The sequence below is a fragment of the Tachyglossus aculeatus genome, chromosome 7 (genome assembly GCF_015852505.1).
Source record: "Tachyglossus aculeatus isolate mTacAcu1 chromosome 7, mTacAcu1.pri, whole genome shotgun sequence".
Classification (NCBI taxonomy): domain Eukaryota; kingdom Metazoa; phylum Chordata; class Mammalia; order Monotremata; family Tachyglossidae; genus Tachyglossus; species Tachyglossus aculeatus.
The window spans coordinates 28,561,882-28,585,781 of NC_052072.1; the positions used below are offsets into that span (position 1 = coordinate 28,561,882).

The 23,900-nt window shown below is 46.3% G+C and overlaps 1 protein-coding gene across 3 annotated transcripts in view; it reads left to right on the top strand.

The window, feature by feature from the left end:
- SYT2 (synaptotagmin 2) overlaps positions 1-23,900 on the top strand; it is a 168,754-nt gene that overhangs the window by 66,774 nt on the left and 78,080 nt on the right. For all 3 annotated transcript variants that reach the window (XM_038749200.1, XM_038749196.1, XM_038749198.1), the window contains exon 2: positions 3,436-3,466. The gene's annotated coding sequence lies outside the window, so the exon portion shown is untranslated. The remainder of the gene's footprint in view (positions 1-3,435; positions 3,467-23,900) is intronic.

A 23,900-nucleotide genomic window follows, 5' to 3' on the forward strand; every position in this document is an offset into this window, starting at 1 on the left:
CACTAAAACCCAGCCTATACATTTCATTCCTCTAAAACCAGCCTATTCACTGTACCTTGATCTCATTTTTTTGTCACCTATCCCTTGCCCTCATTCTCTCTCTGCCCTAGACTCCCTTCCCTTCTTATCTGACAGACCACCACTCTCCCCATGTCCAAAGCCCTACTAAAACCTTATCTCCTCCAAGAGGCTCTCTCTCACTAACCCCTCATTTCCCCACCCTGTTTGCCCTCTCCCCTGTATCACCTATGCCCTTAGATCTGTTAGAGAAGCAGCGTGGCTCAGTGGAAAGAGCACGGGCTTTGGAGTCAGAGGTCATGGGTTCAAATCCCAGCTCCACCAATTGTCAGCTGTGTGACTTTGGGCAAGTCACTTAACTTCTCTGTACCTCAGTTACCTCATCTGTAAAATAGGGATTAAGACTGTGAGCCCCACATGGGACAACCTGATCACCTTGTAACACCCCAGTGCTTAGAACAGTGCTTTACACATAGCAAGCACTTAATGAATACCATTATTATTATTATTATTATTATTATTATTATTATTATTATTATTACCCCTTAGCATTTTCATACTTACCTCTCCCCCAGTGCCACAGTACTTAGGTATATATTCTTATTCTCTGCCTCTTTTCCAATCTGTAATTTCTTTTCTGTTTGACTGTCTCCCCCAATAGACTGTAGGCTCCTTGGGGGTTAGGGATCATTCCTCTGAACTTTACTATATATAACTCTCCCAAGCACTTAGTACAGTTCTCTGACCTCAGTAAGTTCTCAATAAATGTCACTGATTGATTAAAAAAATAGAAATGCTGCAGAGAAAGGTAGAAATATAAGGGGACAGGGGATACAGTGACACAGCGGGGAACAGAAAATACAGAGGCCAGGAACAAAATAATAATACTAATAGTATTTGTGAAGTGCTTACTATGTGCCAGGCACTGTACTAAGCACTGGGGTGGATACCAGCTAATCGGGTTGGACACAGTCCCTGTCCTGGGCTCCCAGTCTCAATCCCCATTTTACAGATGAGGTAACTGAGGCACAGAGAAGTGAAGTGACTTGCCCAAGGTCACACAGCAGACAAGTGGCAGAGCCGTGATTAGAACCCATGACCTTCTGACTCCCAGGACCGTGCTCTATCCAGTAAGCAATGCTGCTGCCTATAAAATTGGAAATGCTGGTGATCAAACCTTAGGCCTCATACATTCAAAGCATGTGATCTAGCTCCTTGAGGGCAGGGATCATGTCCACCAACTCTATGGTACTCTCCTAAGTGCTTAGAACAGTACTCGGCACACAGTGATCACTCAATAATTGATTGATTGATTGAAAGGTTCTAAGAGGAGGGTCATGGGCAAGAAAGGTTTGGAGTTACTTCCCTGGTGAATTTGGTGGGAGAGGAAGTGGAACCCCCTCTCACCAGCTGCTAATTCACCAAGCCTCCACCCTGACAACCCACAACCCACTGCCAGTGGAGTGGGAGAGAAGCCACGCTGGCTGAGCAGCCAGGAGAACAGCCTTCTGTTCCCCATTCTGTCCCTGAAATTATGTGACAAGAGGCAAGTCTTAGCCTCTCCTAGCCTTTCCCTCAGAAAGTCTCGGGGAAAGCTTCAAGGCCCTTTGTCTTTCTGGTGGTCTTGTGAGGAGAAAGGAGAAAAGGATCTGTGAAGGGCTTTGAACTCCTCAGAGAGAGGGGATGAGAGTAATTGGAACTATGATGGCAATCAACCATCTGCTGGGCCCTCTCCCTCCCTCCTCTTTCTCTTCCCTCAGCCTCTTTTCCCCTTCCCCACCCACGATTCTCCATCTAGTAAGCAGAATGCAGGGCAGGGAGTTGGAAAAGCTGGGTTCATTTCCTGATTCCACCAATGATGCCCAATGTAACTTTGGGCAAGACAGCCTCTCTGGACCTAAGTTCCCCACTCGGTAACTAGGGAGACTAATCCCTATCCCTAGGGATTCTGGGATACAAATTTAGATAATTAGTGGGAATCACTCTGGAAAAAAAAACAAACAATGCAGTAGAATCATTTTTTCAGTTCTGGGGCTGCATGAGGATTATGTAGCATCCTACTTCTCCTTTCGATGGATATGAGTCTTCCTCATGCGGGCTAGAAAACTTCTCAGTCCTGATTCCACAGGGTAATGCTCCACATGGCACTTTGCCCAGGGCTGGGTACACATTCTCTTAACATGGTGGCTGTACTTACTGCCATTCTATCCTCTCTTGCTTCGGGCCACAATTGGACTGGATGCAGCCTCAGCCTCGGACCCTGCTTTCTCAAGGGAGCCCTCCAGCCCTCCCGGGGATTGGCTGTCCTCTCTCTGGCCCTGCTTCACTGGTTAATGGTCCCGTTCTGGATTTAGACAAATAAAATGGAAGGCCAGGGTAAGAGGGAGAAATAGAATGCCCTGGGGCTAGAGCAGGGCACTCAGGCCTTGGGACCACCCACTCTTCTCCCCACAACCCTCATCGAGGAGAGCTAGCTCTCAGACACCACTAGCCTAGCCCCTGACAGGGACCTTGGAGACTCAGAAGAGCTTGGACCACCCCTGAAGTGATCCTGCAGGCAGTGAGCCCATTGTTGGGTAGGGACCATCTCTATATGTTGCCAATTTGTACTTCTCAAGCACTTAGTACAGTGCTCTGCACACAGTAAGTGCTCAATAAATATGATTGAATGAATGAATGAAAACAGGGAAATCCAGTTGCCCAGATTCTGAACTCTCTCGATTCCCCTGCTCACTCTGCTCCACCTTGGTAGGGATCCTGTGTAGGAAAATGTCCTAGGGGCTGCTAGCCTCATCAACCCTCCCGTGCCCCTCTCATCCCTTTTCAATTATGTCTGACTTGTTAATCCCATCCTGCTTGGAGGCACAGGGACAGCTTGCTGTGAGAAAACCTGCTACTCCCCTGTCTCTGGTGGTGGGGGGAGAGGGAGGAGGTGCTGGCGTTTTAGGACTTCCCAGCTTCTCAACCCCTCCCACCTTCTCCTTCTTGTCCAGGCCTCCCACCCTACCCGCCCCCAGCCAGGATGTCACTGGTTTCTGGGGCAGAGGAGGTTTGAAAGTTCTGCCACAACTTGACTGGTGCAATCAATCCACTCAGCCGAAGAGTGGAATGACTTTACTGTACTTGTTTTCCTGCAGTGTTGAGTCAAAATAACACTTTTTTCCTGCCCCCCTCAACCAAATGCACACACAAACACACACTCACGCACGCACGCACATGTACATATGCACACACACACACACACACACACCCATTCTTCCTCTAATTTGGACATGCCAACCCTTCTAAATTATCCAGATTATTAGGCCACCAAAACATCCTCCCTTCCTTCTCCCCTGGAGCCTTTTTCTCCTTTTTGTTGTCTCAGTTGCCATGTCCCTTCCTTCTCCTCTGATCTCTCTTTTCTAATTTTTTCAGGACAAGATTTGACCAGATACCACCAAAAAAGGTGAGTGACCTTTGCTCTCTGCCCTTGTCCAGTCCCCAGTGGTCATTTTCCATCTCACCTTCCTTCAGGGGAAGGGTTTCCCGGAACACAGCAAAGCTTGGTCTCTAGTCAGAGGAACCAGACAGACTCTCCAGAGGTCAACTCTTCCATCCCTCTGCCACCAGGCTTAACCCACTATTAAACCCTTCTCTGGACCCAGTAATGTCTCTCAGATCCCCTCCACCCCTTTTCTGGGAAATAGAAGAGAAGGTTGAGACCATATTTCCACCGCTGACATGGAGGCCTGAGCCTTTGATCTGTTTCATTAGATGAAAGGGTGAAATGGCAGAAAGAATACCAAGATGGAAGCAGCATGACCTGATAGATAAAGCACAGACCTGGGCCACCAGATAGTCTGGGTTCTAATCCCAGTTCCAGCACTTGCCAGCTGTGTGACCATGGGCAAGTCACTCTCGGTTTCCTCAACCGAAAATTGGGGATTCAATAACTGTTCTCCCTGCTCCTTAGACTGTGAGCCCTAGTGGGAAAGGGAATGCATCCGATCTGAGTAACTTGTATCTACCCCAGTACTTAGAAGAGTGCTTGACACATAGTAAGCGCTTAACAAATACATTTTTTTTTTAAAAAAAGGAGGCCTGCTATCTATCTTCAAGAACTTTTGTTGAGAAGGGGAATGAGACTTGCTTGGTCTCTACCTCCAAGGACAATAAATATGATTGACTGATTGACTATGCCAGCAGGGAAGGCTTACACAGCAGTGGGAGGGAGTGCAGCCCAAGGCAGATTTTCCCAAAAGGGAGGACTGGGGAGGACTGAGGTAAAATCCTGCATGGTGCCCCAAATCATCTCGCTCCTCTCCTCCATGCTCTGAGACTTTATCTCCTCTATCAGCCAACTGCTGAAGGTCTCTCTGGCAGTCAGAATCTAGGAAGGTGAAGTAAAAGACAGGAAGGCAAGCCTGAGTTGAGACCCCAGGGGACAGAGTCCTGTTTTAAGACACTTGCAGTTTTTTCTGAGAATGGACATGACTCCTTTTGGGCTGCACAGGGACACAGGCGACTCCCATCACAAGGAACAGACAGAAGTAGGAGTGGAATGGACAGACAGCGAGGAAATGCTAGATAAATGTTCCTATCACTTTTCAATACCTTCTTCCTCACTGCTTTCAAACATGCTCATATATCCCCTATTCTTAAAAAAAAAACCTCCCTTGACCCCATGGCTCCCTCCAGTTATTGTCCCATCTCCCTCCTACCATTCTTTTCCAAACTCCTTGAGTGAGTTGTCTACACCTGCTGCCTCCACTTCCTCTCCTCAAATTCTCTTTCCCCTTCCAGTCTGACTTTTGTTCCCAACACTTCATGGAAACTGCCTTCTCTAGGTCACCAATGACCTCCTTCTTACCAAATCAAACTCCCTCTACTCCATCCTACTCCTCGGTCTCTCAGCTTCTTTCAACACTATGGACCACCTCTGTCTCCTTGAAACATCATCTCACTTTGGCTTCACTGACACTGTCCTACCTGTCCCCGTCTTACCTCCTTCCATTCCCCACAGCACCTGTATATATGTATATATGGTTGTACATATTTATTACTCTATTTATTTATTTATTTATTTATTTATTTTACTTGTACATTTCTATCCTACTTATTTTATTTTGTTGGTATGTTTGGTTCTGTTCTCTGTCTCCCCCTTTTAGACTGTGAGCCCACTGTTGGGTAGGGACTGTCTCTATGTGATGCCAATTTGTACTTCCCAAGCGCTTAGTACAGTGCTCTGCACATAGTAAGCGCTCAATAAATATGATTGATTGATTGATTGATTGATTGTCCTGTCTTAGCTGTCCTCCTGTCTCTCTGGCTGATCCTCCTCAGCCTCTTCTGCAGGCTCCTATTTTTGACTCCCATTCTCTAATTGTGAGAGTCCCTCAAGGCTCATTTCTGGGTCCCCTTCTATTCTCCATCTCCACTACTTTGGAGAACTCATTTGCTCCCACAGTTTCAACTACTGTGTGGACGATTCCCAAATCTAACTCTCCAGCCCTCACCCTCTCCTCTGAAGTCTCTCATTTCCTTCAGTCTTCAGGACTTCTCTTCTTGGATGTCTTGCTGACACCTCAGACTTAATGTGACCAAAACAGAATTCATCTTTCCAGCCAAACACCATCCTCCTCTGTCCTTTCAATCATTGTAGACAACACAATTCTCTTCCCTGTCTCACAATCCTGTTCTCTTGGCATTAGCCTCGATTCGTGTCTCTAATTCAGCCCACATATTTAGTCTATCACCAAATCCTGTCACTCCTACCTTCACAACATCACTAAAATCCACCCTTTCCTTTTCATCCAAATTGCTATTTCCCCAATCCAAGCACTTATTATATTCTGCCTTGTTTACTGCTTCAGTTTCCTCATTGACCTCCCTGTCTTCTGTCTCACCCCACTCCAGTCCTTACATCACTTTGCTGCCTGGATCATTTCTCTAAAAAATTGTTCAGTCCCTGCCCCAGCACTCCTCAAGGAGCTTGAAATGGTTGTCCTTCCGACTTGTACTGAACAGAAACTCCTTAACAACAAGGAGTTTGTTGTTGTTTTTTAACTTGCTTGTGTTTGTTTTGAAGGACTCAATCAGCTCTCCCTTTTCTACCTTAGCTTGCTGATCTCCTACTGCAACCCAGTCCATACAGTTTGCTCCCCTGATGCCAACCTACTTTTGTACCTCAAACTAGTCTATGTCACCACCAACTCTTTGCCCATGTCCTTCCTCTGGCCTGGAACTCTCCCTCCCCCTTCATACTTGACAAACAGTCACTCTCCCCACCTCCAAAACCTTATTAAAATCCCATCTCCAAGAGGTTTTCCCCAACTAAGCTCTCATTTCCCCTTACTCCCTCTCCATTCTGTATTGCCTTTACACTGGGATCTGACCCCTTTAAGCACCTGATATTTGCCCCACCCTCAGTCCTACAGTACTTATTTACAAATCTATAATTTACTTTAATGTCTGTCTCACCCTCTAAACTGTCTGATCCTTGTGGGTAGGGACAATGTCTACCAACTCTATTGTATTATACTCTTCCAAGCACTTAGTTCAGTGCTCTGCACGCAGAAAGTGCTCTATAAATACCACTGATTGGAGAGCAGAATAGAAGGATATTAGACTCTGTGGAGCAATCAATTAATCAGTGGGATTTATTGAGTGCTTACCGTGGGAAAGTACAATACAATAGAGGTGATAGCTGCAAATCCTTTTTTTAATGGCATTTATTAAGCACTTATGTGCAAAGCACTGTTCTAAGCGCTGGGGAGGTTACACAGGGAAAGTGCTCTATAAATACCACTGATTGGAGAGCAGAATAGAAGAATATTAGACTCTGCAGAGCAATCAATTAATCAGTGGGATTTATTGAGTGCTTACCATGGGAAAGTACAATACAATAGAGGTGATAGCTGCAAACCCTTTTTTTAATGGCATTTATTAAGCACTTACTATGTGTAAAACACTGTTCTAAGCACTGGGGAAGTTACACAGGTTGTCCCACGTGGGGCTCACAGACTTAATCCTCATTTTACAGATGAGGGAACTGAGGCCCAGAGAAGTTAAGTGGCTTGCCCAAAGTCACACAGTTGACAATTGGCAGAGCTGGGATTGGAACCCATGACCTCTGACTCCAAAGCTCTTTCCACTGAGCCAAGCTGCTTCTCTTCCTTCCCATGAAGAGCTTACAACTCCCTATACTAAGTCAGCTGGATGCTCCAGGATCTCTCAAACCAAGTGGAAGTATCCTAACGCTAATCCTCACTCAAACCCTGATCCTGGCTTCCATCCCTATCCTTTCCTTATCATTAGTCAATCAATAATCAACAGTATTTTTTGAGCATCCATTGTATGCAGGGTGTGGGAGGGCCACCATCACCCTGTTCCTTCATTGTCATTGTCGCCATTGTCCAAGACAGAATACCAGCTTGGATGGGCCATTTAGCTGACCCAAGAATGGAGTTAGGTGTGGTCTTATGCCCTTACGAAGGACAAAGCCTTCAAGCCCCTTCAGAGAAAGTGTCTCCTGCCCGCCACTCTGGACCTGGATGAAAGGGAGGAAATGGCAATTGGGAGGATGAGGAAATGGAGAGTCAGTGAGGAAGAGAGAAAAATCAACCTGGTGAGAATGACAACCAAGGATATTATTCATCTGGGTCACGTGATTGAAAAATATTAGTCTTTGAGAGCAATTAGTTAAATTAATTAGCTCATCCATTTAAGTAGCAGCTGAAGCAGCGAGGCCTGAATTCTCTCTTGGGAAAGATGTTCAATTATTTGCACCAGTTTCACCCTAATTTTCCCCCAGTAACTCCAGTGTAGCTCCACAGGGGAAGAGGAGGAAAGGGTTCTATTAGTTTTCCCTGCTTGGTTGCTCAGGGCTGAGGGAGGGTGGGGTCCAAGCAGATTCTGAGGGGCCCATATCCTGCTTTTGAGGTCCATTTCCAGGGTAAAGACAGAAGCTGGTTGGTGGAACAGCCACTGGGCTTGGTGGGGGTGGGGACCTAGCTGGGAATGTCCCTTTAAATCTCCCTCTTCCTTTCTTTCCACGCTCAGGAAAAGTCCCCACACAACATCCTTTCCAGAATAAAGATGGCAGAGATTGTTCAGCTACAGAGCTGTGGGGTTAAGTGGCTTGCTCCAAGACATAGGGTGTGGTCAATCAATCATCTATCAATCAATCATTCATTCGATCTATAACATTTATTGAGCACTTACTGCATGCAGACCACTGTACTAAGGACTTGGGAGAGCACAATTCAACAGAATTGTTAGATGCATTCCCTGCCCACAAGGAGTTTACAGTCTAGAGAGAAGCAGCAGCATGGCTCAGTGGAAAGAGCATGGGCTTTGGAGTCAGAGGTCATGGGTTCAAATCCCGCTCCACCAATTGTCATCTGGGTGACTTTGGGCAAGTCACTTAACTTCTTTGTGCCTCAGTTAACTCATCTGTAAAATGGGGGTTAAGACTGTGAGCCCCCCGTGGGACAACCTGATCACCTTGTAACCTCCCCAGTTCTTAGAACAGTGCTTTGCACGTAGTAAGCACTTAATAAATGTTATTATTATTATTATTATTATTAGAGAGTCAATGGCAGAGGAGGCCTGTTTGGAGCAAAGGAACTTCCTCTGCCAGAACTCCAACCCCAGGCTGTTCTGTCTCTCTTCCCATCTGGAAAATGTGAGAAGTCAGGGCTTTTGAAGTGTGCTTAGAGGTCTTAAATAGCAACTTATGATGTTTTGGCACGTGCGCATGTGTGTGAGTGTGTATTGCCCCCCACAGGTCCCCAGCCTGCAGAATAGGGTGTGGATATGCTATCCTATTTTACCTTTTATCACTCCAGGGGTGGATGTGCTATTCTGGTTGAGTGATTCAAAGGTGATGCTTCTGTTGGTTTTGTGGGCTGTGGAAAGCAGTTGGGCTGGTAAAGGCTACTTTTACCTTTTAGGAAGATGAGCTCCTCTTGCCCTCTTATTCACAGGCCCCTCAAGATGGAGAAAGATGGTTTGATAGAGTGAAAAATAACTGAACGTGGGGAAGGCTTCTTGTGTATTCCCTCTGAGGGGCCAGGAAATGCAGCAGCCCACTGAGCCTTCCCCAGATGCGTTTATCTGCCACAGGATCCTGAGATCGGTGGTGTTCCTGGGCCCAATTCTTTCTCACCCAGGCTAAATGCCGGCATGCATGCTGGGAGAAGGGGTTGGCATAATCTAGTCACTGGGAGAGGGGACCAGCACCGGGATATCCGGAAGTCTCGTATCATATTGGACCGTCTGGTTTCCGGCTGGGCTGTCCCTTGCCCAGGTTGGGTAGAGTTACTGGACCATCTTAAGTCGATTTTTAAATCTTAGGTGCCAAGCCTCTCTCCCCTGAAGTTCTGATGGCTGAAGTTCACAGCCCTGGACTTCTCATGGATCCGGGAAGGGAATGGGAAGACTCTAAAGCAATCAGGAGGATCAGGGCACCCTTGAGAAACATTCTGGGTTCAGGACGATGCCATCTGAATTGATCAGACTTCTGCAAAATGGTGGCCGTGTGACATCATCTCATCACCCGTGGCTAATGTGGCCTGGGTGATGTCACTTGGGTCTTGGGATCTGGAGTTTTGGAGTCCCGTTGCTGGCTGCCCTAATGGGACATTTCTGTGAGAAATGGGAGAAAGAGGGCCGCTAAAGGGGCAGATTTCCAGGCCCTGATGCGCTGAACTCCTCTCTCTCCAGCTGTCATTTTGGTTTTATCCAATTACTATTATGACTTTATCCATCTGCTATTATGGTTTTCAGTCCCAGAGGGGTAAGGAAAGGGGCAAGGGAGGGAAGGAAATGCCAAAAGGCACACAAGCTCCACGTTTCTGCTGGGCATATCCCAGCTCTGTACACTTCCCCTGAGGATGGAGGATTGAGGTGGGTGAGGCATCAAAGGTATAGAGTTTGGGCTCTCTTTTGGTGATTCATGGAGTATGGGTTGGGTGGAGGGAGGAACCTAAGTAAGCCTCTCCTGAATGCAAGGGAAAAATCTAATATCTCCGAAGTCACCAGTCACATCCCCTAAAGCAGTCTGAGGACCTGTAGTTTTCCAGTGTCCCCATCCTTCTCGAGAAGCAGCATGGCATAGTGGCTAGAGCACGGGCCTGGGAATAAGAAGGCCATGGGTTCTAATAGCCACTCCGCCTCTTCTCTGCTGTGTGACCTTGGGCAAGTCATTTTGCTTCTCTGGGCCTCAGGGACCTCACCTGTAAAATGGGGTGTGAGACTGAGTCCACATGGGACCGGGACTGTGTCCAACCCGACCTGCTTGTATCCACCCCAGCACTTAGTACAGTGTGTGGAACATAGTTAAGCACTTAACAAATACCATAATCATTATTATTATTATTGTTACCCTGATCAGCCAGGAGCGAAAGGAGAAGATCAATGAGATCCACCCTCTCTCCCATTTGACCAGTGTAGATTAAAGCTATTTTCTGGGATCTCTTTTTCCAGGATCTCTGGCCATCTCTCCTACGCATGCCTCTCCCAGACCTTTCCTTCCACAACAATCTCACCATTTGGATACTGGAACTGGCTGTGGGATCAATCAATCACTCACATTTATTGGGTGTTTATTGAATGCAAAGCACTGTACTAAGTGCTTGGGAAAGCAAATGCAGAGAGTTGGTAGACATGTTCCCTGCCCACAACAAGCTTTCAGTCTACAGTGAAAATGTCAAATGTTACCTCTCCTTGGGAGAGAGGCCTTGTCAGACAGCCTCCACCACCAAATTATTATGTGATTTTTTTTTTCCCAACTCACCATCTCTTTCTGGACTCCCACATCTCACTTATTAAATGGGGAGTATATCGGAAGGGTAGCTGCCTTCCAGGAGCAGAGAAGTGATGAGAAAAGCTATTTCTTCTCCTCAGAACAAAGGTAGTGTGAGCAATAAATCATTACTAATGATTAATAACTAATAGAACTGTTCTTTGGGTTCAAAGACGACATAACTGGTGAGAGATTTTTATCCGAGGGTTTGAGCATCGTCAAAAAGACTAGTGCGTGACTGACAATGTTGTGTGCATTTAAAGACCATCCTGGCTGTGCTTTGCATTTGCTGTCTTCTGCGTCTGGACCCATTTTTCATCCTGCCTCTTGATTGTCTCCATCTTCTCCAAGTCACTCCATTTCTAATTGCAGCTAGCCAAATTGTCTAGCCTCCTGCTGACACCTCTCAGTTATCCTCAGCTACGCCACGTTGCTTGAAATTCTACTTCGTTTTATCTTTCAAACATTTGTTTGGTCCTCCTTGTTTGTGGTCTTCAACTTTAGCACACCATCTAGTAGTTGATTGAATATTCTGCTGCCATCCATTCTCCTCATGTGTTGTGCTCAGAGAAGGGGTGAGACAGTGAGTGTTTGATGCTGGCTACATTCCAAGACCTCATTGTTTGTAATCCCGTCTTGCCATTTGTTCAGGGTAGAGCAGAGGTGATACTGAAAGAGCTGCTATAAAATCAAATATGGCCCCTCCTGGGATAGATCCAGGTCCCGGAGCAGAGCTGGAAATAAACCAGAACCAGCCTGAACTTGGCCCCAATAAGTAAAAGTCCCAGAACAGCCATTCCGGTTATGAAAATATTTCTATGGCCGCAGCCTTCTTGTCTCGTGGGCTAGCACCCTTGGGCCTGGGAGGACCGCATCCCAAACCCCTGCTGCTTCTGGTTTCAGCAGGGGAGTCAGAAATGGGGCTCCGGGAGGAGCTGGGTGCAGAAAGACCTCACCCATGGGGAGTGAACAGGGTTTGAAGAGGTGACTGCAGGCCACCCAGACAAGCCCAGTCCAGCAAGCTCTACCCAGTGATTCCAGCATTGCCCAGTCCAGTTGGCTCCACCCAGACCAGCCAGCCAGCCCTGCCCAGCCCTTCCACCCAGCTTCTCAGCCACCACCTTTCCATCCTCCCAGGTACCTATTGCGGCTCCCCACCCTGGCCCCGACTCTGGTTTCCAGGGCAAAAGCAAACATAGACTCCCATTCACTCACTCCCTTCCCTTTCCTTTCTACAATAATGATGCTTGTTAATTGCTTATTAAGTGCCAAGCACCCTTCTAAGCACTGGGGTAGATTCATGTTAATCAGGTTGGACACAGTCCCTGCCCCACATGGGGGTCAGACTCTTAATACCCATTTTACAGATGAAGTAACTGAAGCCCAGAGAATAATAATAATAATGATGGTATTTGTTAAGTGCTTATTAGGTGCAAACCACTGTTCCAAGCACTGGGGGGGGGTGTGGGGGATACAAGGTGATCAGGTTGTCCCACATGGGGCTCCCAGTCTTAATCCCCATTTTACAGATGAGGTAACTGAGGCACAGAGACGTGAAGTGACTTGCCCAAAGTCGCACAGCTGATAAGTGGTGGAGCCGGGATTAGAACCCACTTCCTCTGACTCCCGAGCTCTTTCCAACCATCATCATCAATCGTATTTATTGAGCGCTTACTGTGTGCAGAGCACTGTACTAAGCACTTGGGAAGTACAAGTTGGCAACATATAGAGACAGTCCCTACCCAACAGTGGGCTCACAGTCTAAAAGAGCCTTGCAAAATCACACAGCAGATATGTGGTGGAGCTGGGATTAGAATGAGGGTCCTTCTGACTCCCGGGGCCCATGCTCTATCCACTAAGCCTCACTGCTCCTCATTCCCTCCAGCTGCTGCCTCTGCTGCCAACAGTGCGGGGCTGGGTGCCGTTTCAGGGAAGAGGAAGGAGACCTCAGGTCTGAGCAGGAGAGACTGGCTCAGCTCTATAAGCCTTGTGGAACCCAAACTACAGGCCAGCCCTCCCACTAGGCTGTGGGGACTGCCACCCCAAGGGCTGCAGCAATGGAACAATAGCCCCTCATTGGGCTTTCCTTCCCTGCTATCCCCTGCAGGGAAGGTTAGGGAGAGTTTACCATCTAGCTGGAAAGGCAAATTCAGAAAAAGCTATCTTTAAAACACAATGATCCTTGAGTGCTTACTCTAGGCAAAACAATGTGCTAAAGCACTGGGAAAAATACAGGATAAAAAATACAGGATAAATGCACAGGCCCACCCCACAAGTGGGAAGAAACAGATACCTCGAACAAGAACCTAGAACTCTAATACGACTAATAATCAATCAATCAATCAATCAATCGTATTTATTGAGCACTTACTGTGTGCAGAGCACTGTCCTAAGCGCTTGGGAAGTACAAGTTGGCAACATATAGAGAAGGTCCCTACCCAACAGTGGGCTCACAGTCTAGAAGGGCTCACAGTCTAGAAGACTAATACTGATGAAGGCATTTGTTAAGCGCTTACTATGTGCCAGGCACTGTACTAAGCGCTGGAGATTGTGAGTTTGTTGTGGGCAGGGAATGTGTCTGTTGTTGTATTGTACTCTCCCAAGCTCAGTACAGTGGTTTGCACCCAGCAAGCGCTCAATAAATACAATTGAATGAATGAATGAGAATAAGTTACTAACAACCATAACTTAAAAACAGTAAGAACAAATTAAAAACTAAATAGTCCGAGTGAATAGTGTCAAAATAAAGAACTACAAAACTACAATAGTGCTTGGAGGGGCAACCCACCATCCACTTCCCATCCTGTTGTAGATATTGTTTCCTTGTCTTGTATGTTGTTTTCATGTTTCTATTGTTTTATCCTTCTTTTTATGCCTGTCACCCATCCCCTCTCCCCTCCCTTTTTCTTTGAATGTGAGCCCCTTGAGGGCCCAGGGACCTCGTCTAATTTTCACCTGTGTATCTTTATCAGTAGCTTGGTGCAGTGCTCTGCACAAAGTAAGTGCTTTATAAACGCCAACCCTACAACTGCTATTCTCCAGCGCTCCAGGCAAACAGCCCTAGACTCTGAGGTGCGATGAGCTTCACAGCATTCTGAAGAATGGTTTGGCTCTCACAGCATTGAGAGATGGCAGGGCAGCAGACCCAGCCAGAAGGTGGAACAAAACAAATCCTTTTCCCTCCCTTTCTCCAAGCCTGGTCCAAGAACAGCAAAGCCCCCTCATTGCCAAAGAACTACAGAGGCCTCAGGAACACCACCAGTGTTCTGGTGATGTGTCTGGGAAGAGACCGAGGCCAGCCCCATTGACGGAGGGTCCCAGCCTCACTTTGCTGTGCCCACTGCCCCCTCCAGGGAAGGGGCAGGCTTGTGTGAGGTCACGCACCCACGCCACGAGGTTTTTGTCAGGTGTTTGGACACTGTTGCTTCTAGAGTTTCCATATCTGATATGCAGCAGAGATTAAGTTTCCTCTGTGCAGCTGTGGCCCGAAGCCACAACTGCAGATCAGGGAGTGCATTCTTCCATAGTTGGTCCAGAAGGGCTCTGGCTTGGATCCAGTCACCCATTTCTTTTTTGTTGTTGTTAAGGGCCCTCCCCCTTCTCCCCCTTGTCCCCCTCTCCATCCCCCCATCTTACCTCCTTCCCTTCCCCACAGCACCTGTATATATGTATATATGTTTGTACATATTTATTACTCTATTTATTTATTTATTTATTTTATTTGTACATATCTATTCTATTTATTTTATTTTGTTAGTATGTTTGTTTTGTTCTCTGTCTCCCCCTTTTAGACTGTGAGCCCACTGTTGGGTAGGGACTGTCTCTATATGTTGCCAATTTGTACTTTCCAAGTGCTTAGTACAGTGCTCTGCACATAGTAAGCGCTCAATAAATATGATTGATGATGATGATGATGATGTGAGCACTCCTGGGGGTGACTGACTTGAGAATTTGAACTGATGCTCTCTGCTTTCTGGGTAAGAAGCGTGGCTACCGAAAGAGGTTGAACAAGGTTGGACCTCGTTCACAGTCCTGCTACATTCCTTCGGGATGGGGAAAGGGGGAGATCGAACGTCTTTGATTCTGAAACTCTTGGCCAGAGCATCAGAGAGCAATTTTAGGATCCAGATAAACTTACTGGAGCTGGAAAATCTGTTTTGATGCCGTTGCTGGAACCCACGCCACGAGGTTTTTGTCAGGTATTTGGACACTGTCGCTTCTAGAGTTTCCGTATCTGATATGCAGCAGAGATTAAGTTTCCTCTGTGCAGCTGTGGCCCGAAGCCACAACTGCAGATCAGGGAGTGCATTCTTCCATAGTTGGTCCAGAAGGGCTCTGGCTTGGATCCAGTCACCAATTTCTTTTTTGTTGTTGTTAAGGGCCTACCAAGGGCCAGGCGCTGGGATAAGTATAAGTTAATCAGGTTGGACACCGTTCATGTCCACAGAAGTAATCCCCATTTTGCAGATGAGGTAACTGAGGCACAAAGAAGTAAAGTGACTTACTCAAGGTAACACAATAGACATGAGGCAGAGCCGGAATTAGAAGCCAGGTCCTTCTGACTCCCAGACTTTCCAATGGTGAGCACTGCCCTTTAATGAGAGTTCCTACAGACAGTTTTCTCCCCCTTTCCCCTTGAAGATGGAGATATTGCTGGCATCTTTGAAATCCTGTGACACTTTCTCATAATTCCATGTTTTGAGGAAGAGCCGGGGCAGGAATCTGAGAGTACTCCCCCATCTGTAGCTTGTGGATCATCATCATCATCATCAATTGTATTTATTGAGTGCTTACTGTGTGCAGAGCTCTGTACTAAGTGCTTGGGAAGTACAAGTTGGCAACATATAGAGACAGTCCCTCCCCAGCAGTGGGCTCACAGTCTAAAAGGGGGAGACAGAGAACAAAACCAAACATACTAACAAAATAAAATAAATAGAATAGATATGTACAAGTAAAATAAATAAATAAATAGAGTCATATTGTGGATGTTAACAGACATGCCATCAGACCCCAGACTTTAGCCCATTCTCTCAGCTCTGACTGCAGCGGTGACTTCATTAAATGATGGAGCGAAGGCCAGGCCTTCTTGCATTGAAAGAGGAATTCTCTCTCTATGGCCTCATGCTAGATGAGAGGAGGCATGTTGGGGAGGTGGTTTAAGTGCTGTTGCCCTTGTATAGACTGAGGATGGCATCAACTAGTTCCCTCAGGGGTCCTTGGGTGGTCTGGATTTGTGAGGGGTGCTTGGACATCCTTGGTTTCAGATTGCTTGGCCTTGGGCATGCTCCTTAGCTTGTTCTAAATTCCACAGCTGAGATTTGATAACCATTCCTTTTGTCAGGTTCTTCAACGTCAGGGTGACGCATGGGTTGCTTTGATGAAAGTAAGTTTTGATTCCAGATCTTATATTAAGTGCTAGGTTAGATACAAGATAATCTGGTTGGATATAGTCCCTTCCCACACGGGGCTAATAGTCTTCATCCCTGTTATACAGATGAGGTAACTGAGGCAGATGAGAAGTGAAGTGACTTGCCCAAGGTCATCCAGCAGACAAATGGTGTAGCCGGGATTAGAACACAGGTCCTCTAATAATAATAATAATAATGGCATTTATTAAGTGCTTACCATGTGCAAAGCACTGTTCTAAGCACTGGGGAGGTTACAAGGTGATCAGGTTGTCCCACGTGGGGCTCACAGTCTTAATCCCCATTTTACAGATGAGGTAACTGAGAAGTTAAGTGACTTGCCCAAAGTCACACAGCTGACAGGTGGCGGGGCCGGGATTTGAACCCATGACCTCTGACTCCAAAGCCTGGGCTCTTTCCACTGAGCCACGCTGCTTCTTTGATTACCAGATCTGTGCTCTTTCCACAAGGTCACTCTGGTTGTTCTCATCAGGTCAATCCTGGTATGGTCTGTTAGTGCTCACAGCCTTAATGACTGCCGGGTATTCAATCAATTAAATGATAACATTTATTGAGTGCCTACTGGGTGAAGAGCACTGTTCTAAGCATTTCAGAGAGGACAATAGAATTGAGTTGGTAGCCATGATCCCTACCGAGGTAAACTTCTCATGAGCAGGGATTGTATCTATTGCAATGTCCTCTCAAGCACTTAGTATGGTCCTGTGCACACAGTAAGCAGCGATAAATACTACTGATTGATTGAAGGAGCTTACAATTTAGTGGAGAAGACAGACATTGTAATAAACTAGAGATAGGGAAATGTTGGAGAATAAAAATATGAATCCCACTATTGTATAGTGGGATTGGAGGTGGGGTGAGCATCAAAGTGCTTAGGCGGTACAGATCCAAGTGTCCAGGGGACACAGTAGGGAGGGCAAATAGGGTTGGGAAATGAGAGGTTAGTCAGGGAAGGCTTCTTGGAGGAGATGAGATTTTAATAAGGCTTTGAAAGTGGAGAAAGCCACGATCTGTTGTACATGAAGGGGTAGAGTGTTCCAGGACAGAGACAGGATGTGGGTAAGAAGTCTGAGGCGAGACATGTGAGATTGAGGTACAGTGAGTAGGTTGACATTACAGGAGCGAAATGTGAGGGTTGAGTGCGATTCACTGATTAACCGGTAGTCAAGGTTGGGATCATTTCTCAGTCAAGCTCTCGGTCCCCATAGTGGCAGTAACAAATGGGTATCCATCAGGTCTCACTGTTGAACACGACAGGATCAGCAAGGTGCTCCGGTTTAGCCTTGGGTGCATCCAAGACGCCTTTCCTTTGGACAGTACTGGTAAACTGAATGAATTCGCTTTGGTGATGATGGACTGTTGTCGGGAGGGTTTGACAACTGTCCCTATTTAACACTCCGATCCCATGGGGGCCAGTGCTTTTTTTTCCCCCACATTTCCGCAATCGCTGCCTACACATGCATCACCAATAATAACTTTTACTCCGAGCAGATCTCTTTATCAAGTTAACAGTGAGTCAGGTTCTAGCCTGAAACAGATAGCCCAACAGGGAAAACCCTTCCCATCTTTCTCCCTCGTCCCCGGTTGGCATGCATTCCACATCTGTACTTGAAGCTGCTGTAGAAGAAGAATCACAGTGGAGAATACCGCAGAGCCCAACTGTTGCAGGCATTATTGGTATGGCATTTGCTAAGCTCTTACTATGTGTCCAAAACTGTTGTAAGTGCTGAAGCAGGTACAAGTTAATCAGGTTGGACACAGTCCCTGTCCCGGATAGGGTTCACAGTCTAAGTAGGAGGGAAAACAGGTATCCCCATTTTACAGTTGAGGAAACTGAGGCACAGAGAAGTTAAGTGACTTGCCCTAGATCACGCAGCAAGGAATTGGCAGAGTCGGGATTAGAACCCAGGCCCTTCTGACTCTCAGGTACGGGTTCTCTCCTCTAGGCCATGCTACTTCTCATCTTTTTTTCACCAATTGGTGAGAGCAATATTGCCCCTCACCCACGCCCCAACTGAACACCCCCTGCGACACACACACATACACACACACAAACACACACACACACACACACACACACACAACTGGGGGGCTAGGGGCCGTTTCAAGGGGAGAGTGAATTTCAGAAGCAACTACTGCCCCAGCAAATAACCCCAGTCCTTAAACTGCCCTCTCCACCCCAACCCCAAGGGATCCATGTGGCTGGATCTGCCCCAAACACCCCCCTTCCTTAAGTACTGTCCTCATTTCCTGGCCCAGGGTCAGGATCAGATGGGATGTCACCTCAGGCCCTGGGTTGAGAGTACCCCAGGTCATCCTCCTGCATTTCCACCATGGGGTCGGGAAAAGCATCCCTTGTACTGCTTTCCTCACTTAAAGCCCTGTTCTACTCCCCACATACAGAGGAAATCAACCACACCAGATCTCAGTCCACCGATCAATCTATCAAAGGTATCTACTGAGTGCTAGCACTGTATTAAGCATTTGGGAGGTACAGTACAGTAGAGTTGGTAGACACAATCCCTGCACACAAGTAACTTAAAGTCTACAGGGGGAGACAGACATTAAAATAAATTTCAGATAGGGTAAATGGCAGAATACAAGGCTATGTACACAAATGCTGTGGGTTTGGGCAAGGGGTGAATATCAAATGCTTAAAGATCTGAGTACATAGACCACACATAAACCCACAAACACACACCACACACCTCCCCCTGGCCTCCCCCCCACAGTCCCCCGGCAGGAATCTCCTGGCCCTCAGACAAATAACTAAATATATCACTATTTTACAACAGGCAATAATAAGTAATTATTGAGCATCTCCCATGAGGAGGATGCCATGCTAGTTGCTTTGTAGTAATAAAAAACAAAAAATTCAAGATCACAAATGCTGAAATTCTGGAATATATTTAGTCTTCCAGCACTGACTCAACACAGCTTTGCTTGGTGGATTGTGTGAAGAGAGTGAATGATAGCAGGATCCCTAAACAACTGCTGCATGGAGAACCTGACATTGGGAAACTGAAAGTAAAGAGGACAGGGAAAAAAATTTAAGGACATAATAAAGCAAGGTCTCAGTCACTACTGAAAACTTGGAGTCAGTTGACATGGATAAACCAATATGGTATAGGGGTTTTTTTAATGGTATTTGTTAAGTGCTTACTATGTACCAAGCACTGTTTTAAGTGTTGGGGTAGATAGAAATTAATCAGGTGGGATGCATTCTCTGTCCCGTAGGGGACTCACAGTCTGAGTAGAAGAGAGAACAGGAATAGTTCTTTTTGAGCAAAGTTCAGGAAAGATAGAGAAGGTGAAAGTGAAAACAGTTCCAGGTACCAAAAACATTTTAATACTAATAAACTCATAATACTACTAATAATATTAATTGGGGTATTTGTTAAGTACTTACAATATCCCAGACACTGCACTAAACATTGGGGTGGATACACGATAATAAGATGGGACACGATTTCTATCCCGTATGGGGTTCACAGCCTGAGTTGCAGGAGAACAGCTATTTAATCCCCATTTTACAGATGACCAAACTGAAGTCCAGAAAAGTGAAGTGACAGCAGACAAGTGGTGGAGCTGGATTCAAACGCAGGTCCTCTGACTCCCAAGCCTGTGTTCTATCCACTAGGCCACACTGCATCTCATCATCAAACAAGGCAATGCAACATAGGACTCTCTTTTTGTATGCTCACTATGACTGGGACACTGGGTTCTGCATTGTCCTTTGCACTGTCAGTCTCTCTCTCTCTCTCTCTCTCTCTCTCTCTCTCTCTCTCTCACTCACACACACACTCACACACACTCACATATATAAACTGCAGTCTCAGTGGTATCTTTCAACACAGACAAAAAATAAAATCCTTTCTCAATTTAAATTTATAGAAGGCACAGAAATCAACCACTGGTATTTAGTCATTCATTCATTCAATTGTATTTATTGAGTGCCTACTGTGTGCAGAGCACTGTAGTAAGTGCTTGGAAAGTAATTTGAGTGTTTACTCTGTGCAGAGCACCACCAAGTGCTTAGGAATGTTGCCAACTTGTACTTCCCAAGCGCTTAGTACAGTGCTCTGCACACAGTAAGTGCTCAATAAATACAATTGAATGAATGAATGAATGAATAAAACATTCATAGCAAGGTTTCAAAACACACACACACACACACACACACACACACACACACAGAGTCAATCACTAAATCTTTCCTGACTGTCCCCAGGAATGCTATTCTTGGCTCCTGGAATGCGTTAGAGAACAGCCCGTGAATTCAGAGAACTCTTTCTCTGATAATCCATTTCTGTGAGCCCAGATAGACACAAGAATGACCAAAAGGAGTTGAGAATGAGAAGTGGATCACACAGCAGGCTGGGGAGTTGGGATTGAGTACAATTCATCAGGGAAAATTTACAGAAGAAGGTGCCGTATAAAGGGGAGGGAGGGAGGGAATAAGGGAGGAAGGAAAGGAGGAAGTGAAGGAGGGAGGAAGAGAAGAGGCATGGCAGGTAGATGATCCATGCTTGAGGGTTAGCTTGGGCTGGTAGATGGGAAAGGGAAAACCAAGTGAGCACGGCATTAAGTGACTTGTCCACTCTGTGTCCTGGGGAGCTGTCTGACCATCCAGCACTAAGGAACTGGGAATTTTTGGAGTAGAGAAGGGCTCTTGGTGCAATATTTTCCAAGAAGAGTTAACTGAGGCACAGGACGGTTGGCTGGATTGGTGTCCTGCTCTCAGCTAGAGCTGAGTCCATGGGGAGACAAGATTATTCCTAAAACCCCAGCATTGTAGCTTCCTCATTTCACATAGCCACAGAGAGGGTCTGCTGGACAGCAGGCATCTGAAGAAAGTCTGGAAATCAGAATCAACAAAGAACAGGTGGGGGCTCATTAGCTTGGAGAAAAGAATAGATCAATTAATGGTATTTATTGAGGGCTTACTGTTTGCAGAGCAGTACACTAAGCATTTGGGAGAAAACAATATAACAGAATCAACAGACACGTTCCCTGCCCAAAAGAAGCTTAGTCTAGAGGGGGAGACAGACATTAATATAAGTAAAATGTAGTAAGCCTTAAGTCTCAAGGGCTTCTATGCAGGGGAGGTTGTGTAGCTACTCTCCATCCTCACTGAGGCCAGAACTGAAAAAACAAGAAGAGTGGGCAGAGGGAAAGATGCAGCAAGAGGCATGATAGGCTGGAAGAAGAACTTCCTATCTAAGAGTGGTTAGTCTTTGAAGCAAATTGGTCTTCCTTTTTCTTCTTGCCCTCCACTAGCCTGGCTTTCCACCTGTCCTTTCTTCCACCATTCCCCGTAAACTCATTGTGGGCAGGGGGTGTGTGTTACGTTGTTAGAGTATATTCTCGCAAGTGCTTAGTACAGTGCTTTGCACAGAGTAAGTGCTTAAAAATGATTGACTCCTTCCAACTCCTCAGCCCAATCAGATCTTCCTCATCCTTCCTTCTGTCTCCTTTTTTTAAATGGCATTTTTTTAAACACTATGTGCCAGGCATTGTACTAAGCACTGGGGCAGGTACACGATAATCAGGTTGGACACAGTCCACATGCCCATGGGGCTTGCAGTCTTAATCCCCATTTCACAGAGGGGTTAACTGAGGCACAGAGAAAGCAAGTGACCTGCCCCAGTTCCCACAGCAGACAAGTGGCAGAGCAGGAATTAGAATCCAGGTCCTCTGACTCCCAAATCCACACTTTACAAGGACATGCTGATTCTCTGCTTCTCTTTTCCTTCTGTCTTGCCTGTGTCCTGACACCTAATCTAACCAGCAATTTGCACTCTCCATTCCCCTGAAACCACTTGCTTGTCCAGGGCAATTTTGTTCTTCATTATTGTGCTCTGTGGTTTGGTAGTGTCCGTTGAAAAGTCCAAGTGCTTGTCTGTCAGTGAGTAGAGCTGTCATATCAATCAATAATATTACTAATAGCTTGGTTTTTGTAATAGTGTGGCCTAGTGGATAGAGCAGGGGCCTGGGTGTCAGAAGGACCTGGGTCCTAATCCTGATTCCACCGCTTGTCTGCTGTGTGATTTGGGCAAGTCACTTCACTTCTCTGTTCCTCAGTTACATCATCTGGAAATGGGGATTAAGACTGTGAGCTCTGCGTGGGAAAGGGACTGTGTCAAACCCAATTACCTTGTATCTACCCTAGTGCTTAGTATAGTGCCTGGCACATGGTAAGTGCTTAATAAATACCACAGTTATCATTATTTCCAAAGCACACTTTTATTACTGACCAGATTTTTGCCCTCACAATGCCACTGAGGTAGGTAGAAAGGCAGGTATTGTTATCTCCATTTTGCAGATGAGGAAACTGAGGTACCGAGAGGTTAAGAGGGGAAGCAGTGTAGTCTAGTGTAAAGAGCTTGGGTCCAAACGTCAGAGGACCTGGGTTCTAATCCCAACTCTACTGACATGGGTTCTAATCCCTACTCCGCACTTGTCTGCTGTGTGAACTTGGGCAAGTCACTTCACTTCTCTGTGCCTCAGTTACCTCATCTGTAAATGGGGATGAAGACTGATGACCTTTTATCTACCTCATCGCTTAGAACAGTGCCTGGCACATAGTAAGCGCTTAACAAATGCCATGATTATCCACCACTTAGTACAGTGCCCAACACACAGTAAGTGCCTAATAAATACCACAATTATTATTATTATTTACCTGTTATGTGACCTGGGGCAAGGAACTTAAGCTCTCTGTTCCTCAGTCCCTCATCTGCAAAATGGGGATTCAATTCCTGTTCTTCTTCCTACGTAGACTGTGAGCCAAGTGTGGGATCAAATTATCTTGTATCTGTAGCAGCATTTAGTACGGTTTTTGGCATATAGTAAGCACTTAACAAATACTGTTATTATTTTTATTATTATTATGTGACTTGCACACTGTCACACAGCAGGCCAGGAAGAGCTATTACTCGAACCTGGGTCTTCCGGCTTCTAGCCCATCTCTCTTCCACTACACCCCGCTGCCTCCCCAAGACACCCTCCCCCCTGCTGAGTGTAGAACCATGTGCTAAGTGCTCCGGTGAGTGCTCTAGCTGTAGAAGACATGATCTCTGCTCACAGACAGTGTACATTTTAAAGGAATCATGATAGTGTGTTTTAGACTGGAATCTCCTCCAGGATCAGGTCTCTGGTTTTTGCTCGCTTTGTACAGGTGCTAGTTGGTGGACACTTCGGGAGGTGTTACAGCACCTGCTCCTAAATTATTTGAGCTCTCGGGAAACGATGCTCGGCGATGACAGGAGAGAGCTTTCTTCTAAAGAGGAACAAAGGTGGGGGGTCATCTCCGTGTGAATCATTCAAACCAAATCCCCGGGCCAGCCCCCTGTGCCCTGCCCGGAGTTTCCAGTCATGCCTAAGTCTGCAGGGCTGCTGGTCTTTCCAGGGGCCAGTGGGGATGCAAAGAGGTGCGTCGTGTGTTTTGGGGCCATGCTGGGAGGTGGGACAGTCACCCCTGAATATACGGCCCGGGGATTTACTCCGCTGTTTTTCCATATGTATTGGTGTCTAAGACTCAGGGGCTTTTTAGACCACCTAACAGCCATTTTGCAGAAACACTCATGGTCCCTTCTTGCAGGGCAGGGAATAGAGCAGTAATGAAAGGCAGCCGCCAGCGGCCTTCTCTGTTGTTCTGAAGGCTTGAC